We start from the raw sequence: 16608 nt of genomic DNA on the forward strand, positions 1-16608 counted from the left end.
ATCTGGAGCTATCAAGATGATCCTCGGGTGATCTTCCTTGATCTTCAGTAGCACTTTGTGCATCAAAGGAAGAGGTGGGAATGCATATGCTGTCAGGTTTTCCCAACTGAAGGATAGGGAGTCCACCTTCCAAGCAAGTGGGTGGTATGTCCTTGTGCAGAATAATTGGTGGTTGTGTGGGGATGCGAACAGGTCTATTTCTGGCAGTCCCCATTTCCTTGTGATGGTTTTGAAGATGTCTGGATGCAGCATCCATTCATGGGCATCCGTGGTGGTTCTGCTTAAGATGTCTGCTAGTATATTTTCTTTTCCTGGCACAAATATGGCTTGGAGCTGAATGTTGAGGCTCAGGGCCACATTCCAGAGGTCCATTGCCATCCGGCATAGAGGATATGAATGTGTGACTCCCTGTTTGTTGATATACCACATGACTGTGGTGTTGTCCGTCCTTATCAGCAAATGACCCTGTTGAAGAAATGGTCTGAATGTCTGAATTGCCTGTTTTACTGCCAGCATCTCTTTTGATTTATGTGTAGGTTCATCTGGTCTTGAGTCCATAAGCCTTGTATGCACTTGTCCACCATGTGTGCCCCCAACCGAGGTCTGAGGCGTCCGTGGTGATAGTCTGGCTTGGGTGAGGCCTGTGGAAGGGCAGTCCTTTGTTCAATTGACAGGCCTGGGCCCACCACTGGAATTCTTGCTTCAGGCATGGAATTATTGGAATTTTGGTTTCTAGGCTGTGCTTGTGCTGAGACCATAAATTCCTCAGGTACCATTGCAACTTCCTCATATGTAGCCTGGCATGTGGGATTAATATTATGCAGGATGCCATGTAACCCAGGGCTTGCAGGATTTTCCTTGCTGTAAGCTGGTTCTGCGTTGTTAGTGCCATGAAATAGAGTGGTAGCTGCTTCTGTTTTTCTGCTGTGAGGAATGCCATCTGGTTTGATGTGTCCAGTTCTGCACCCAGGAAGGTTATCCTTTGGGATGGTATCAGCCTTGACTTTTTTGTGTTGACTGTGTATCCCAGGGCTTGCAGCAGGTGAATAACCTTTTTCAAATCTTTTGTTAATTTGTCTTTGCTGTCCGCTTGTAACAGGCAGTCGTCCAGGTATGGATAAATTTGAATTCCCTGAAGCCTGCAATGAGCAATTACTGATGCCAGGCATTTCGTAAATACTCTGGGCAGTAGATAAGCCAAAAGGCAATGCTGAGAATTGATAATGCTCTGATCCTGCAAGAAATCTGAGGTATCTTCTGCAATTTGGCCGTATGGGGACGTGCAGGTATGCCTCCTTGAGATCCAGAGTCACCAGCCAAGACTCCTTGCCCAGCATGGGAAGAAGTTGCTGTAGGGTCAGCATTTTGAATTTTGGAACAATGAGATATGTGTTTAGAGCGGACAGGTCGAGGATAGGTCTCCATTGGTTTTCCTTTCTTGGTACTAGGAAAAGCCTTGAATAAAATCCTTGTCCTTGTTGCATAGCCGGTACCTTTTCTATAGCTCTCATCCTTAGTAAGTGGTCTATTTGCTGTAGAGCGTTTGTCCTTTGGTTTGGAGGTAGGTTTGGCATTCCTCTCTTCCTTGGAAGAGTATGGAAGTGAAACCTGTAGCCTTTGTCTATTGTCTGTAAAATCCATTTGTCTCCTGTAATGTAATGCCAATTTACTGAAAATAAGGCTAATTTTCCGCCTAAGGGTGCTGCCAGTTGTTCCCTGGTAGGCGGTTTCAGAGCCAAGTCACTGTGATTGTCCTGTAGAAGTGGTAGTGGCTGGATCTGTGGCAGTAGTTCTCTGGCTGTTAGGCTGCCACTGACGTCCCCTGTAGGCACCTCTGGATTGACCTCTGCCTCTAGGACATCTATTTCTGCTTCTCTGTGCTCTGGTGGTGTCTGGAAAGGACCAATTCTTGGAAGGCCAGTTCCTACTAAACCTCGGAGGCTGGACCTGTAAGAAATCCTTGACTGTCTGGACAGATTTAGCTTTTTCTTCCACCTTCTTCAACACTTGCTGTGCAGGGGAACCAAACAAACTGTGCTTTTCCATGGGAGCATCTAGAAGCTTTGACTTTACATGGTCTGGTAAGGATTACTCTTTTAACCATGCATGCCTTCTGATCACTGTACCAGTCATAGCTGATCTAAAGGAAGCCTCCAGTGCATCATAGCCGCATTTTAAGGAATGATTACTGACCTGCTGAGTGTTATGCACCAAATCCTGAAGGGACTTACGGTCTAAAGGTTCAGGCGAGGACAGTTTTTTAGTGAGCTGATCTAACAGAAATTCCTGATACTGAATCATGTGGAATTGACAGTTTAAGGCCCTAGCCGAAAGAGTAGCAGAAGTATAAACTTTTTTACCCCATCTTTCCAATGCCCTAGATTCTCTTTCAGAGGGGAGGGGGTTTTTGGCAGAGGCAGCCGCTACAGCTTTGGGGCCCTGTGATATAGTTTCAGGATCTGCAATAGGAGCCTTGTATAAATGATAATGTGTGTCCGGAACCCTGTAGTATCTGTCGGGCTTAGCAGGGGCCGGAGGCAGTGAGTCAGGGGCAGTACAAGCATCATTATATGCATCATCCACAACTGTAAGTACTGGAGGAATAGCTGAAGGCCTATGCTGTGGTAAATGTAAAAAGGTCCTAAGCCTTTTCCTAGAATCTGAAAAATCCTGGCCCTGCCATTGAAATTGTTCCCTCATAGCATGCAAGGTTTCCCCAAAAGAAAATTCCTCAGGAGGAGAGGCAGAAGGTATGGAATCCTCTGCATCAGAGTCCTCATATGGAGAGTAAGGGCCCTCTGGAGGATTTGTGTTTTCTGAATCATCAGAGGAATAATCTGAAGAAACTGGCTCAGGGGGCTCTGCTCTAAGCCTCTTCTCTGGAGGTGGGTGAGTGGCCCTGTCACGGAGAGACTGGGTTCCCCTGATCAAAGAAATGAGGTCCTCTGCTAGACTAAATGAGGTCCAAAATGGGTCTCCAGTCTCCAGTCTTTTTTGGTACCAAAAAGAATCTGGAGTAGATTCCGGATCCTAGCTGATCTGCTGGGACTGCCTGGATGACTCTTTTTGTTAACAGCTTTTTTATTTCTAGCTAAGCCTGACCCCTTTGTGCGGGTGGTACGTCTGGTAGGGGTCTTGGCAGTCATACCGGAGGGGAAGTGAAGGGAATTTTGTAACCCTCAGATATGATCTTCTGTACCCATGTGTCTTGGGAGAGGGATTGCCAGGCTTCCGGGTACAGAGATAATCTTCCCCCGACTGCCTCCAAAGGCGGACAGTCGGGCAGCTTCTCAGGGATGCTGAAAGGGCTGGTCATGGAAAGATTCCCTGGAACCCTGGTTCTGTGGACCCCCTCTGCCCCTAAGGCGGCATCTGTTATTATTCCCCCCTCTGCCTCTAGGGGGAAATTCACCACGTGCAGCAGGCGTGACTCCCTGTGGTTTGCGGAACCACATCTTTCCATCTCTCTGTCCCTTAGGATAAGGTCTAGAAGGTGTGGAAAAATGGACTCCCACGGCAGAGAGAATCTTACCATCTTGCTCGCATCTGGTGAGGGTATTCTTCACCTGAGGTCCAAACAATTCTGAACCATCAAAAGGGGGTGTTGGTGAAGGATGCCTTGAAGGGATCAGCAAAGTTACAGAGTCGCATCCAAGCGTGACGTCTCAACGCAACACCTGTGCCAGCGGCCCTACTCACTCCATCGGCTGCGTAAGAGATAAGCCGCATGGAGGAGTTAACAATGGAGTTCAGGGTGGCCAGCTGGGAGTTTATCTTGTCCTGATACCCCGCAGCAGAAGGATCCTGTACCGTTTCACCCAGCTCTTTGAGCAGGTCTCCCTGAAGGTGGGTGAAATGACAAATAGTTCAGCGATTGCATAGTAAAGGTCGCTGAAGCAAATGTCCGCTTGCCGTACCTGTCCATGGTCCTGGACTCTCTGTTAGGAGGATGAACAGGTACAGAAGGATCAGCTAATTCCTTCTTAGTGGCTGCTGCTACCACCATAGCATCAACTGAAACGCCTTTGGTGAGAAAGGACTTGTCCTCTGGTGCAGAAATAAATTTAGACGGCCTTCTAGGGGTAGGTTCCATTGAGTCAGAAGCTGCCCACGCCTTTCTAGCCACTACCTCCATTAGTGGGTCGAAAGGAGGAGACACCCAGGAGGTGGAAGGGCGAGATCCAAAAGCGTCAAGGTAAACTGACTCGTCCTTGGAAGGTTTGAGAGTGGACCAATTTCCCCTCTGTTTTAGGATCTCTAGGATGTCTGAGAAAGAGACATCCTCAGAGGGGGATCTGGGGGAACCCTCCAACTCATCCAAGTCGGTGTCTGACATGACAGACTTGGGGGAGTCTATGTGCTTCCTCTTGCACTTTCTTTTCCTAGGGGGTTCCCCTGAAACTTCAGGGGAGCCCTCGGAAGAGGAGGAGACACCCAAGGTGGGTACCCTACGCTTCGGATCTCTGCTGTCAGATATAGGAGGGTGGCCAGAGACCGTAACAGGCACTGTAGAGGGAGGAGCTGCAGAACTTAACCTTGGAGTGGACACTGGGTCCAGCACGCTCCTCATCACCTCGAAGGATCCCCTATCAGATACCAAAGTTAGTCCCGGCTCCGAAGAGACCGGGACCGCCCCCGGCACCGACAGAGAAGGCTCCGAGAATGATGTCGGGGCCAAACTAACCAGAGCCGAAGCTCCGAGAGGGAGAGCGGGGCCGGACAAGGGTCCGATGCCACTCGCCCCCTCGGAGCCAACAATGGAGTCCCGGCACCCGGACCTCTCCACGGACGGAACCAATGAAGAGGTAGGAGCCAACGACACTGGAGCCGAAGGTGGGAGTATCGGCTCCGACGTGGGTAAGGTTACGGTACCGACAAACACCGGCTCCGAACTCGAGAGGTGAGTCGGAGGAGGAATCGATGGCGGTACCGAAGGAGCCACAGTCTGGTGTGATGGGCTCTGGAGCATTTGGCATAGTGCCTGAGATTTTATGAGCCTACTGACCACCCTCTCGATGTCGTAATCGGAGAGCCTGGATGACCTAGATGAGTGAGTCCTATGACTCTGCTCTGATAGGAGAGGGGAGGGGATCTCGGAGCCGATAGGACGGAGTCTATCGAGGGGGATCTAGAGTGCTTGCGTGCTGGGGTCGGCTCCGATGCTGGTTTTTGGAGCGGATACCAGTTTACCCACCTCGGATCCGGATGGAACCGAAGTCAGAGCCATCTCGATAATGCCAGCCCTCGACTCAGAAGCTGGAGCCCAGGGTTTGGCGGTTTTTGAAGAATTCCCCGAGCCAGACTTGGACGGGGAGTCATCAGGCTTTAACAAGCCCCTTAGGATGAGCTTATTACGCCTCTCCTGCAGGACTCTTGAACTAAACCCATGACAGACGGAACACAAGTCCTGCAGGTGTAAAGACCCCAAGCAATAGACACAAGAAGTGTGACTGTCTGTCAGAGACATTTTCTGACAGCACGAGTCACACTTCTTGAATCCCGAGACCTTAATGTCTTTGGAGATAGTCCTATCCAGAGTAAACACAGTCAGTCCACACACACACTCAACTTAAAATTAGGAAAGTTAAGGGAACTGACTAAAACCCACACACACAGACACTATAAGGGGTGGGGAAAACTAAGGTAAAGCCCATAGGCCCAAAGATAAAAATTAACTAGAAAAGGGAAACAGGGCTACAAAAAAGGGTTGTACAATTAGTAGTGACCTAAACAAGGGTAACTAACTGGAGAAACTATCTGAAATTTTAATTAAATAGAATAAATCTCTTACTGACCTGAGCCGGTAAAAAAAGACAACCTCACAGCGAAGCGGCAAACGAGATCTGGGAAGTTAGCACATGGTATTGTGGGTTATAGGGCTGCCTCGAGCCGGTAAAAATAGCTCTCGAGCTATAGTATAGGCCGAGTCGGAGCCGAGGATCGGCTCCGAACCCATCCAGTAAGAATGAAGACGAGAATGACAACTTAACATCATATATTAATTTCCCCAAGATACAAAAACTGGTGTAGACTACACAGAACATATATTTCATAGGAACGAGTCTATGTTCACGCATCGAATAAAAATTTCAGTGAATGGCTTATCAGCAAATGTTAAAATCACCACACATGCTTATCTTCGAAAAATAATTCATCATATGGCCAAAAAACAGGAAGAACTGTAATGCATAAGGTAAGATATAGAAACTCTTTTATAAATTTGGCCTATTCCCCACTGTAGTGCGATATCGGAGTTGGTATATATAGTTAGGGAGGTGTGGGGGTACATCCCCCCACCTTGGTTGATAAAGTGTTTTAGTACCATTCACGATGTTGCCCAACTATGGCCATTCGATGAATTATTTTTTGAAGATAAGTGCCTGGTGATTTTAACATTCACTTTTTAACATTCACTGATAAGCTGTTCTCTGAAATTTTTATTCCATGTGTGAACATAGACCCCATAGGAACATGTGCATTTAATTAAAAGTTTTGATTTGCAACAAATGACTATTTCAGATCACATGCCAATAGCAACTAAAATAAAAATGCAGCATATTGAAATAAAAATGAGACACTGGAGCTTTCCAGTTCAGACAGACATTTAAGGAATGGATAGTGGAAATTATTCAGCAGTTATTAGAAAAGATAGATATTTCTTCTGAAAATATAGCTAGGGAGTGGGATAAAATTAAAGTGGAGTTTAAAAATAGGGTGGAAATAAAAGAAAGAGATATGGTTAAGAAGTAACAAGAATTATTTAGAATGACTGACACAAAGGTTAAAGTATTGCAAAATGGGGGAATTCTCAAAGAACAAGAGGAGCAGCAATTGTAGAATGCTAAACAGAAAATAAGGGATTACCTCCATAATAAGCATGAGTTTTAATCAACTGTTTTTTGATAATGCCAGAGCACAAAAACTTTTAGCATGGCTCAGGAAATAGAAAGTAAAAAGGGTTGTCGCCAAGCTTGGGGAGCCTATAGCAAGGAAGATAACAAAATATCCTGGAAAGGTACTAGAAATATTTTGAAAATTTTATCAAAGTCTATATAAAGCAGAGAAATCCAGAAATCAAGAAATGGCACAAATGGAAATGTTTATGGAAGAATTAAATATGCCAAGTTTAGAGGTAGACGAGGCTCCATTTAGAGGTAGATGAGGCTCAATTACTAACAGTTAATATAGGAGCAGATGAGAGAAACATGGTAATGTATAACCAATCCACAGGAATAGATGCTATTCTTGTGGAAGTTTGGAGGGAAAACTGATAAGGACCTGGAAGGTTTTGTTTAACAGTATTTTAAGAGGAGGAGAAGTACCAGCATCCTGGAAGAAAGCAGTGGTGGTTATAATACCTAAAGATGGATTCTGATTCAGCTTCATACATGCCCATTTCATTCTGAAGCCATGATTATAAAGCGTATGTCTATAATGGCTAAAAGAATGGCAAAGGTAAATCTAGAATTGATAGATATGGATCAATGTGGTTTTCTGGAGGGGAGGCAAATATATGACAACATTAATAGAATACTGATGATCCAGGGGGAAGCAGAATGTAAGAAAATACTGCTGTGTTGGTAGGTCCTAATACAGAGAAATCATTTGACAGAGTAAACTGGGAGTTTATGAGCAGGGCAATGGAAGCATTTGCATTTCCTGATAAAATTATAAGGTTAATTAGGAGGAAGTATGAGGGATGGGAGGCGAAAACTGAAGTGGGTGGGTTACTCTCGGATAATTTCTGTTTGAGAAAAGGAACCAGGCAGGGGTGTCCTCTTTCCTCTTTGTTATTTGTATCATATTTAGAATCATTGGCCAATAAAATAAGGGACTCAGAAATTCAAGGATATAATTGGTATAGCAGTCAAGAAAGAAATGGCTCTATTTGTAGATGATATTATAGCTGTAAATTATGTATCCTCAAGTGAATTGGTTCAGCAATATCCATATTTATGAGGACATGATAACATGAAATATTTACAGAAGTACAGATTGCCAAGGATTCTGGTATGGCAGCTAAGGATATGTGGGAAAAGACTAAAAAATGAGAAATTGGAAGCTCTGTTTTATGAATATGGATAGCAAGATACAAGCAGTTAAAATGTTTTTAGTTCCTTTAGTCTTATACACATGCCAAGCATATTTTATCAACCAGAGAAGAAGTTGTGGATAGCAATTAATAAAGAGCTGTAGGATTTTATCAGGGAGACAAAGACAGTAAAAGTCAAGTGGGATAAGCTGATTCTTCCAATAGAACAAAGCTATCTAGGATTACACAATTTGAAGGGGTATTTCAGAGCCACCCAGTTAAGGCTCCTATACATAGCAAAAACAGAAACCTATAATTCAAAGTGGAAAGGGATGATGCCGAAACTGGTTGGAAGCTCAAGAAATAAGGAGAGACTGGGATTTTTGATGCAGATCCTTAAGAAGAACAATAACCATACAGAATATTATATTCATAAAGTAGCAGAAACTAATCTAAGAACTAAGCCAACATCAGAATGCAGAAAGGAGATTTTTCTGAAAGGGATATCTGCAATTAGGGATACAGACAATACAGAAGAAAGGGCTGGATTTTATTGGAGAAAACTGGCAAAAGAACCAATGTATTGGGAGCAAATAATAAGAGAGGGAAAGGTAACAGAATAGGAAGAGGCCAAGAATTCATTTGGATTGCAGGCTAGAGATTGATATTGATATCTGAGTATAGGCAAAGAGAAAGAAATAGGGGGATCGTAAGTGAAAGACCAACACTGGTAGAGTTTTTAGAAGAATCTAGAACAGAAGCTGCTGTTAAAAAGGGATTAATCAGTACAGCATATAAAACATTGCATGATAACTATAAATATCAATCAAAGGAGGTTAGAAAGGATTTGGAAGAGAGACTGGATAAACAATTCGCAAAGAAACAATATGGGGATATATGTATGTCTCCAAAATATGCAACAAAATCTAGAAGATTTAGGATCTTTGCTTGGAAGTGTTTCCATATGTATTTTTATACTCCAAGTTGACAGCAAGTGTTGGAGGTGTGGTGGGGGAAAAAAGAGGTAATTGGAAACATATTTTCTGGGACTGTAATGAGTTCAGACTTTAAAAATTCACTGCAGACTATTCTAGCAGTAATATTGGGTGAGCAACTTGATACGACTTAGGAAAACATTTTTGAGCTATGACAGAGAATCTGAATTGCCTAGACATAGTGAGGCCATGTTGAGTCTAATTATGGTGGCTGTCAAAAAAGCAATTACTAGAAAATGGAAATCAAAGTCTAAACTAACTGTACTAGACGTAGTGACTAGTAAAAGAAAAACAACTGGAAATGGGATCTTTAGAAAAGGGGAGGAGCAAATTACATAGAAAAAAAATGGAAACTGTGGGAACAATACATGCAGACCAGGAATGAGGTTTAAAAGAAGGCAGGATATGAATGAGCTATGAAATGTCTGACAGTGAATGGACAGATTATAAGTGATGTATAATCTTGCAACTAATATTACATCACTATTGTTTGTTTTCATTTATATAAATGTATGATTGCCTATGTCACAAGTGATAATTTAATACAGATGTTTCTTGTTTAATTAAAAAAAAAAAACTTATGTTATTCACTGCTTCCTCACCCAGACTGCCAGGACTATGACTTCACAAGCATCTCTGGGGAGGAGGAGGAATGACAAACACTAAAGTGTGCAACTCTAATTCAATAAAGGCAATCCTTTCTGTTGGAAGCTTAAAGGTCTTTTTCCCAGTTATCAAGGACTTCCAAAACCTGCAACCACGGAAGAAACCAAGAAAGAGTTGCATTAAGGAGTCCCTTGAAACTGCTGCTAGGACTCAGTCATCCTAGTTAGGAAACAAGTTGTTTCAGTTCCTGCAAGGCCTTCATCACAATGGCTATTAGCTCATCTCTGCATTAACTTTACAACGTCTTTTCTCCACATACATTAAATCTCCTGTACACTTTTATTACAAAGTAAACTGCTACTACATACTAGCCTAAGTCACACCTGAAAATGGCATTATAACCACTCTAGCAGTCTAGTTAACAAACAACAAATAAATACACGAATAAATAACACCTGCTAAGCAATTCAGCCACAGAGAACAGAACAAACACAAAGTAAAGCCCACTTAAAATGAATCATCACTTATAAAGACCCATCCACTGACTTGCAGAAGGCATCCATCATGGTCAGTGACTAAAAAAGTACATTGCTGCACCACAGGCATGGCCATAGGGAAAGACATCACCTGGAACTTAAGATATCACATCTGCTTGCAGACGATATTGGAGGTCCATGATAGAGAAGAACCTCCAGTCGGATCCAGGCCTCCACTCTAAACAAACTGCAATAGACTTACCATAAAACACCCAGATTCATTACTAACTCCCCATACAACTCACACCACTGCTTTTCTTTAAACTCTCTTCAGTGGCTTGAACTTCCCCAGTTTCTGCTATCTTATCAATTTCATATGCTACACTCTATTCTTTATAAACCCTCCTTCTGTCCATCTCTATCTTCCTTAGTCTCCATCTACAATCCCATCCCGGACCCTCCGTACTTCTAACCAACTATTACTTGATATCTACCACCCAAAAAGGTCAGTAGGCAAACTACTCTACAAACACTCCCTTGCCCATGCTTGGAACAAACTTCCCCATGACTTACGTTCAATCTCCCACACCTCACACTTTAAAAATGAACTAAAAGCTTATTTTCTCAATTCCAGAGCCTGCCCTTGCCATGACCCTACCTAGTCTTCCTTCCCTTTATGTACCCTCAAAAGGACCATACTTAGTATCTCATTACACCTCTCTCTCCAATGTGTCTACTATGCATTTGCATAATTTTATACAAACAAAAAATGTTAATTGTTGAACTATATCAATGCAAAATTGTTACTTAGCTTCTTTTTAATGCAACTTTAACTTTATGCATGTATCCCAACATATGTGAATCATTTTGCTATAACTGCTATTATATCAATATTGTTTAAAATTTGTACTTGTTTTAAAATGTATTACTGGAGCTTTTCTCCTCGGGTCTCCACTGAAAATGGGCCACAAGCTCAGTTGGACAAACCCGGTTAACAAATGTCAATAAATAAATAAAAATAAAAATGAGAAATTGTCAAGTTTGAAGTCACTGATAACTGGGAAAAGATCTTTAGTTCTCCAACAGAAAGGATTGCCTTTATTGAATTAGAGTTGCACACTTTAGTGATGTATCATATAACTGATTTGTTTGCAGTTAAAAGCATTTTCTAGAGCCTCCTTGCTCCTTTACCTGTTTAAAAATTTCATTTAGTGGCTCACTGTTGTTTTTCTGCTGTGATAAACATTTCTGTAGTGCTTTCTGCCTAAAACAGTGTAGCTAGTAGCTGTACCACAGCCCAGTTCAGATGTGCTGTCTCTGTGGCCTGGTTGGTTATTTGCAATGTTTGTTCTGAGCACGTTTCAGGCCATCTTGGCTTAGCAGAGGCCTTTCTTCTTCAACTTTAGTGAGAGTAATTGTTGTTGATTGGCTGCTGGCTGGTACAGATTGGCTGGTCTTGGGCTTGGAGTAAGCACTCTGGTATTTTTGAGCTTTTTTAAGTTGTTTCAGATTGTACATCCTGGTATTTAAGCCCTAACTTTGAGAGGATTTCTGTCTATACACACTGAGCTGAGCGGAGGAGAGGCACTAACCACAACTATGAGCTATGATATATAAAAAGAAGTTATGTAGCTACCATAACGTTCCATGTTAGTTGTCTTCATCTCGCCTTCTTCCTTGCTGGTTGGGATCAGAGCCAATCCTCGGCTCCGACTCGGCCATCTTCTATAGCTCGAGAGCGGTTTACTGGCTCGAGGCTACCCCTTATCCCATGATGCCTAGTGATAGTTACCCAGATCTCGTTTGAAATAGCTAACACCAGACATAGCCAGAGAATCAACCTGTCCAAACAAACAGGCTGAACATACCTGTCATACTCTCTAGGTCAGTAGAGGAAACAACCCAGAGAACACTCAGCCAGTGAAACCAGAACTCCTCTCGATCCAATAGGACGGGGACGGAGGGGTTAGATGCGAGAAAGAAGGCGAGATGAAGACAACTGACATGGAACGTTATGGTAGGTACATAACTTCTTTATGTTAAGTTGTCTATCTCGCCTTCATTCTTGCTGGTTGGGACAGCGTCCCTAGCACCTACAATACTGGGTGGCTCATTGGAACAGACTCTTTAGAACAGTGGAACCAAAGTCAGCTCTGCTCCTGGAGAACATATCTAGTTTGTAATGACAAATAAAGGTATGGGGATTTGCCCACGTAGCAGCTGCACAGATAGAATCCATGGGCAACCTAGACTGGAAGGCTACAGAGGTGGCCAAAGCCATAGCAGAATGAACTTTCAGTTTGACAGGCAACTCTTTGTTTCTCAATTGATAAATGAAAGTAATAATGTGAGACAACCACCTGGACAAGGTCACTTTGGAAACTGGGAGACCTTGTTTGTCCTGAGCGTAGGAAAGGAATAGTTGGTCCGACTTCCTTATTTCCTTAATCCTATGCAAGTAAAAACGCAATTGTCTATGAATGTCCAATTGGTGTAATTTGTATTCTGACTTGTTGGTGTGGTTAGGGAAAAACACATGAAGGTCTATAGATTGGTTTAAATTATTTTCTGAGCAGACTTTTAGGTTCATAGGTTCATACTAGGCTATCTGCCCTAGGGCATTTATAAGCCTAGCCAGAATATGTTTGGCTTTCGCCACCCATTTTAAATTTATTTTGCTATGCCCTTTTTCGAGGTTAGTATACTGTGCCTCTGTCTAACAGTGACACAGAAGTGATACCCGGGGTAAACCTACGATCTCCCATCCACTCATCAAGATTCCTCTTGAAGAGAGTCAATGAGGGACTCTGCCTAACCTGGACTGGGATTTTACTCCAGAGTAAAGGGAGCCTCTGGGTTATGAATCTGTCCCTCCAGCATGTCCTATTTATTTCAGTGCTGAGGTTCAAGTCTCTTGAGCACGTGGCTCGATGGGATTTGGATTTTCTGAGGTGCAGCATGTCCATTAATTCGGGTTGGACATGGCTTTATCGTCAGGCACAGATTGCCTCTGAACAGGCGGTATGCCACTGAGTAGAGCTGGAGTTTCTTTAACCAGGCAGCATATGGCATCTGTTTGAGCCCTTTGATCCTCTTGGTGAGGTACTTTTGGGGTCTTTCCAGTTGCTGCAGGTGTCTGGTAAGGTACATCCCAAAAGGGGCATTGTACTCAATTATGGGCCTGATGAGGGATGAGTAAAGAGGCACAATGACATCCCCTGATCTAGATGTGAATCCCTTCATGATTAGGTGGGCTATATAAAATGTTTTTCCAACCACTTTGGCCACTTGGTTGTCAAATGAGAGATTGCTATCAACTTGGGTCCCCAGGTCCCTAATTACTTCTTCTGTACTTAATGGATTACCACCTATGTAGTAATTTGTGGGCACTTTGTTTTTGCCAAAGGGGATAACTATACACTTTTTGGCACTTAGCTTGAGGCCATGGCTCTGGCACCAGTTGTCTGTTTCTATGAGGCCCTTTTGGAGGATGCTTGTGTCGGCTGGAGAGTCGATTATGGCGCCCAGTTTGCAGTCATCTGCGAACTTGGTCAGCCACAGTCCTTCCGTGTTGGCCTGTACCTCCGAGAAATATATACCGAACAAGAGAGGTCCCAGGACTGAGCCTTGTGGGATGCCACTTGTAACTGGTTTGGAGTCTGACATGGCTCCAGCAATTCTAACCATGTGGGTTCTGTCCTTGAGCCAGTTTGCAATCCATCTAGTGACATAGGGGTTTATATTTAAGCTGGTGAGCTTATCTATAATTCTCGAGTGGGGTATTGTATCGAAGGCTTTTGCAAGGTCCAGGTAGGCTGTGTAGACCACCTTCCCCTCGTCAATGGCCTTGGTGACTGTTTCAAAGAAATCAACCAGGTTTAAGAGGCAGGATCTGCCCTTAACAAAGCCGAACTGGGTAGGATCCAGTGTCTGTAGGTCCCCAATATCTTTATTTATGAGGTCCATGATGATCCATTCCATAGCTATGCAGACCAAGCTAGTCAGGCTTATGGGGCGATAGTTTCCAGGATCCATTGAGGCACCACCTTTATGGAGAGGGACCACTGTTGCTGTACGCCACTCTTTGGGCATATACCCTGTAGTAAGGCTGAGATTGAACAATAGTTTTATGTTTGGGTTTAGCTCTTCTTGGAGTTCATGTAGGACGCAGCCCGGGACACCGTCTGGTCCCATTGATGCTGTGTTTTTTGCTTTGGAGAGGGCGGCTGTTACCTGAGCATCTGAGATGTCAGGGGGGCAGCACTCTGCTGGGATAGATATCTGCCCTTTTGGTGGGGAGTTTGCGCTGAACCTGTCAGCTAGGATGTTGGCAATGTCTGTGGGTTCAGTGTATTTTTTGTCATTTTGGACTAATTCTGAGCAAATCTGGGAATTATCACACAGGTTCCTAACATAACTAAAGAAAGCCTTGTGATTATCCTTAGTGTCCTGTGCAATTTTTCTCTCGAAGCTGGTCTTAGACAATTTTATGAGTGCCCGTAGTTTTTTGCTAATACTGATCAGTGATGCCTTCCCTTTTTGGGATTTTGCTCTATCATTTAGTAGCTTCCTCCTTCTATTGTATAGTTTGTTTATGGCTGGGGTCCACCAGACAGGACGTCTGCCTTTGGAGGATTGGGTCTTGATTTTATTTGGAATTGCATGATCCATGCATTCCTGAAGGTGTTCATAGAATGCGTTTATAAAGGATTTTGCGGTCTGGTCCGTATTTTCCACAGGCCCGGGGGCTTTGAAGGATTCCACCTCGGTTTTGAGGAGTGTGAAACTTGCTTTAGAGAAGTTTTTCACTGTGGTTTTCTGGGTAGGGGGTGGGATCAGAATGTGAATATCCAGTGAGATTAGTTTATGGTCTGATCTTACCAGTGAGGGATACACTTCTGGTCTGGAGCATAGAGTCCCCATGTTGGTGATGATCAGGTCCAGTATGTTTTCTCCTCTTGTGGGAGTGGTAACAAGTTGTTCCATAGCATTTGAGTTTATAAATTCTAGGAACCTTTGGGCTAGGGTGTTGGAGCTAGAGTAATGCTCCCAGTCTATGTTTGGGTAGTTGAAGTCGCCCAATATAATGGTGTTTGGAGAGACCTTCATATTTTCCAGTGTTCTCAGGAAGGCCGAGTGGGGTTCCTGGGTTTGGGAGGGTGGTCTGTAGCAGGCTATAAACTGGAAGGCAGTTTTACCCACTGTTAGTTGCACATGGATAGTCTCTGATGATTCATGCTTTGCCACCAACCTGGAGGTGTGGGTATCTTTGATGAATATTGATACTCCCCCTCCTTTTGTGGTTCGGTCCAAGTTTTGGGGCCGAAAAGCATGGTATGAGGTATAACCTAGTAGTGCTGGGGTACTCTCGGGAGCCCTGAGCCAGGTTTCTGTTACTGCACAGACATCTATGTTCTCCATGCTAAGGAGAGTTTCGAGTGCGTGCATCTTGAGGTTTAGACTTCTGGCGTTGAGTAGCATTACTCTTAGTTTCTTATCCCTTGTGATACCTATGGAGGTGGGTTTGTCTTTTGAGCCTTGCCTAAAAAAGGCACTATGGGGGTAGCAAGAGCCTTTGTCAATATCCGAAAGCCCAAGGGTGACAGGCGCAAGCCGTCCCTAGTGAAGCATCGTGGCTTGTCGAGCATATCATCCCAAGCTGACAGGCATTGGATCCCCTTTGAATGACACCAGTACTTAAGCCAATTGTTGAAATTGATCATCTTGTCTTCATATTGTGGCATCATTCTTGGTGAGGGTAAAATGCTACTCAAGGTCAGGGTCATACCGACCTGGGCTACATGCTCAGAGAGCTCCTTTATGTCTCTTTTCATGTAGTCCAGGGAGGTACATCTCAGGTCATTCATACCAGCATGGACAATGACCGAGTCATATTTGTACTTGCCTTGGAGTGACCTGAGTGCTTGTGTTATGTGGTGGATCCTAGCACCCGACAGGCTGCTCACCGTGACCCTCTCCTTGTTCAGCCTGGTGAGCGGGACGTCAGTGTGCCTGACGATAGAGTCACCTATTACAAGTGTATCAGGTGTGTTTAGTCTTAAGGGCTGTGACTGTTCGGCACACTGGCTTTGTGAGATATGTGTTGCACGTGTTTTGTTTTGGGGTAGCGGTTGCTTGGGTGTCTGCTTTGGAGGTCTCTGCTGCTTAGGCAGATCTTTATTTAGAGCCTCCGAGTATGTTTTTGTGTGATTATGTGTTTGGTTTGCTGTAGTGGTATGTCTATGTGAGACTGGAATTGTAGTGAGTGTGGTTTCCTTCTCCTCCTGACTGGTTATGCCAGTACTGAGTTGAGAGCTTAGCCTCCAGTTTGGCTATATGGTTGCATCTCTCACATGTGTTGGAATTTGTTAGGAGGAGGAGAGGGTTGTCTGTGTACATGAGGCAGTTGTAACATTGCCTCAAGATTCCCAGATTCACCAGCTGGACTGGAGAGGAGATTGACAACTGACCTTTGGACATGCTAGAATAATATTGGGAA

At 43.9% G+C, this 16608-nt stretch overlaps 1 protein-coding gene across 4 annotated transcripts in view; it reads right to left on the minus strand.

Annotated features, from left to right (window-relative positions):
- The window catches only part of PHKB (phosphorylase kinase regulatory subunit beta), a 3137540-nt gene that overhangs the window by 1196952 nt on the left and 1923980 nt on the right, over window positions 1–16608 (minus strand). The gene's annotated exons all lie outside the window — the stretch shown is intronic.

This window comes from Protopterus annectens, chromosome 8.part1 (genome assembly GCF_019279795.1).
Source record: "Protopterus annectens isolate FY-2018-M chromosome 8.part1, PAN1.0, whole genome shotgun sequence".
NCBI classification, from domain to species: Eukaryota; Metazoa; Chordata; order Ceratodontiformes; family Protopteridae; genus Protopterus; species Protopterus annectens.